The sequence below is a fragment of the Equus quagga genome, unplaced genomic scaffold (assembly GCF_021613505.1).
Source record: "Equus quagga isolate Etosha38 unplaced genomic scaffold, UCLA_HA_Equagga_1.0 144303_RagTag, whole genome shotgun sequence".
NCBI lineage: Eukaryota > Metazoa > Chordata > Mammalia > Perissodactyla > Equidae > Equus > Equus quagga.
This window is the reverse complement of record NW_025796671.1, coordinates 5,457-9,006: the sequence shown is the minus strand read 5'-3', so window position 1 is coordinate 9,006 and position 3,550 is coordinate 5,457. Positions and strand designations below refer to the sequence as shown.

The following is a 3,550-nucleotide window of genomic DNA, read 5'->3' as shown; positions in this document are numbered from 1 at the left end:
CCTGTCACTGTTCAAAAACTTCAAACTTCTCTCTCCTTGCAGCTCCTCAAGACCATAAATAGACCATTCTTTGCTCTTCATTTCCCAAGAGAAAGAGGTAGACTTGGACATCAGCTGTCCTTTGGGTGGAAAGAGAACATAGATTCATTCCTGAAATACCGTGGCTGTGAATGTTGGTGGATTGGAATTATTATGGCTCATTGGGTTCTAGGAGTCCCAGAGGCAGCTCAACCCTCCAAGGCAAGGGCTGGATGTCCTGGATGCGAACAGTCTTCTGTCGGACTTTAAGGTCACTGCCCACATATATGGCTTTGGCTCTGTGCAGTGACAGCATCTCTTCTGCTTTTGCTGTCGCCATCTGGAAAGTTTACCTCCTCAGGAATATTCTTTCTTCTAAAGGCTCTTCTATGCCTGTCTCACTGTAAGTTTTCTGCAAACAGCTGAAAGTAAAGGCCTTTACTACTTGGTGGTGGTTCATTGTTCAACACAACACTAATAGCTACGAAACTTCAATTCCTCTGCTCCTTTAAGCAACCCATTTCCTCTCATTTTTTTTTCATTTTCCCACTCTCCAGTCCTGAGACTTAGACTAAAGCATACTTTCACAATGTCTCCAATTTCCTCTGATTCCCAGAGTAATCTGATTTCTAGCAACTGAGTCTTTCATTTGGTGCCCTAGCCTTTGATATGAAATCATTTCCCTGAATTTTTTTAATTCAAGAAGAGTTACTTTCTTTATAATAATGCCCCTGTTTCTTTTTACTTGTTTTATTTGCCATAATACATATTACTTGTTATGAATAATTATATTGTGATAACATCTTGCACCTGTCTGTGGGTGAAGCTGCAGCTTGTATCTGTGAAATCTACAGCCATGGGCAAAGCTGATAAAACTGTGCAGCAGGGCTTCTGGGAGTCCTAGAGATAAGCTGATGCCCCAGGACTGGTACTGAATGTCACAGACTCAGGCCTGATAGAGGTGTGCTGAGCCTTGCCTGGTCGGTAAAGAGAATGACAGTCTCCCCAAATCCCCTTCTCAGAGATTGTGGTGGCTCAGGACTCCAGATTTATTTACTTCCCCAGAGAATGAGCATCCTGAGAGAACTTTCCTGGCCTTATTTATTTGCGACTTCAGCAAAACACTCCTTGCTCTGTTGCTCTGTGTCTCCTGGGACTAAAGAAGGCCAGGGCACCAGGAAAATTCCAGGTCCTTGAATGCCATTCCAGGGACTTCCTTCCTAGACCTTGTCTCCAATTTTGGCCACCTTTCTCCACACAGCCCTGGCGATTTCAACTTCCTTATAATACTATTTTGCACCAGTGTTTCCTTACATCCCTCAACTCTTCCAATTCCAGAATTATCTCCTCCTTCCCTGGTGACCAAGTCAGCAGATGTACATTGTACACATTGTTCATTTCGTATAGAAAGTAGTTAGCTGATATTAATTGCATCCATCCTGATTTTCCCCATTAGATACTGTTTCCTCCGTGATTCCTTACTGCCTTGTAAGACGTTCTAGATTTTTCGTATATTTCAATTTTACTTTTTATTCGTACACGTTTGACCCCATCTTGAAGACAATCTCATTATCTTCCTAGTCCTTTGCGCATCTATATTTTGGAGGTAGCAGAGAGTGTCATTGGGTGGGGGCGGGGAGCATTTTCGTTTATCTTTAGTAATACAAATAAAAGAAACTCTTTACACTTCACCTTCTGTGCCTTTCTTCTTATTTTAGACTAAATATTATTTTCTTCCATTCCTCTCATTCTATCCCTCTGCCTTTCATAAGATAGTTTTAAGGGAGCAGATCGCAATTGGACTATGCTGCCAGATAATGTGATGATAATTAAGTAGAATGAGGGTGGGATTTCAAGGATACAATCTAAAAAGAATAGAATCAGAGTTAGAATAACTGTTGGGATTAAAGTTTAAGGAAGTTGAGCATAAAACATGCAGGATACATATTCTCCCTGCTGACCATGCAGACACTTCCCAGCATCCCTTGGGCCATTGCAGAAGAAAACAATGATGAAACTTCAGTTATTGGACACAAGATGGCACTGTGATGCCACTGACATCTGAGTGAATCTGGGGAGAGTCTGCGGGAGCTGCCTGGGAGGAAAGGGTTAAGAAAAACTTAGGACTGGGTCCCATATTAGGCAGATGTTGAAGAAGTTCTGTTATTGCCTGGCTCCCTTCAGCTGTGGAAGAAGTGGGAGGTCCCTGTAGACTTTAGGGAGATCCATAGTTGAAGGAACTGGGCAAGGCAGCCTTGATGTCAGGGGCAGGTGCACAGAAGAGCAACTGTCTCAGAGGAAAGTGGGAAACGAAGGGGGTGGGGTGCACCCTAAACTCAGTGTAGGGAAGCCACACCCCATCTCCCCTGCAGGCCTTACTAAGCAACACCTATGAATAGAGTAGCTGAGCCAAGGCAGAAGGGACTCTGTTCCAGGGAGAGTCTGCATGGGTAAGGGGTAGTGACATCCCAGGCAGACTCTTCTGTCCTTTGGAGAAGAAGTTCCAAGCTACCTCATTCAGTGCTGTGGATCACAGCTTACAGCTGGGTTGGCTCCCTTTTACCTGACCCTGTCATGAGCCTCAACTTCTTTTGTGTGACTCTTTGTCTCCTGGGAGCAGGTGAGTTCTGGACTCAGAGGAAACCTCTCCATCAGTTTGCACAGTCTTAGCTCAAGCCTTTCCCTTTCCTTTGTGGATCCAGGTTACTCCGCAAGCCTTGTCTTTGCCTTGTGTCTGCCTCTCCAATAGGCCCCATGGATGCTGGAATCACCCAGAAGCCAAGATACCATATTACACAAACAGGAGACAAGATGATCCTGGAATGTTCTCAGAATATGAGCCATTTTGCAATGTTCTGGTATCGACAAGACCGGGCCAGGGGCCAAGGCTGATCCATTATTCAAGTGATGTTAACAGCACTGCCAAAGGGGACATCACAGAAGGGTACAGTGTCTCCCGAAAGAAGATCGAGGATTTCCCCCTGACCCTGGAGTCAGCCAGCACCAAGCAGACCTCTTTGTACCTCTGTGCCAGCAGTAAATACACACTGCTGCACAGCCAGCTGCTCTCTGCACAAAAAGGGCAGCCAGAAGCATGAGGGACACACCTTCCTGGGGCCCCTGTCTCATCAGAGGAAAACTTGCCCCTGTGAATCTCTCACCAGACTTCTCAGCAAGGGGATTTCAGCCTGAGGGGCCTTGTGCAACATGAACCCTAGTGTGAACTGAGGTCCGTCGTTTTGTGTGTGTGCATGTGTGTGTGAGAAAGAGTGGAAATAGCCCTCAATGCAATTTCACTCAATTTGGAATATTCTGGTAATTCAGTAAAGTTGAGGAACAGTAGTGTCCAAGACAAAGTTTATGTTTCATTCTCTTTTCAGTGGAGACGAACAAGCAGAAAGCAGCTGAGCAGCATTGAACTCCCTGATGATCTGGATTCTCCAAGTCTAAAACTGTTACATAAAGTTGCCTTGGGCTTAAAACCATTGAATACCAAGCAATGATTCTCTGGAGGAGAAAAATCTGAATAACA

General features: G+C 44.8%; 1 pseudogene; it reads left to right on the top strand.

Annotated features, from left to right (window-relative positions):
* The first annotated feature begins 2,432 nt into the window (after window positions 1-2,432).
* Window positions 2,433-3,116, top strand: LOC124232890 (T cell receptor beta variable 19-like; annotated as a pseudogene).
* The last annotated feature ends 434 nt before the right edge of the window (window positions 3,117-3,550 follow it).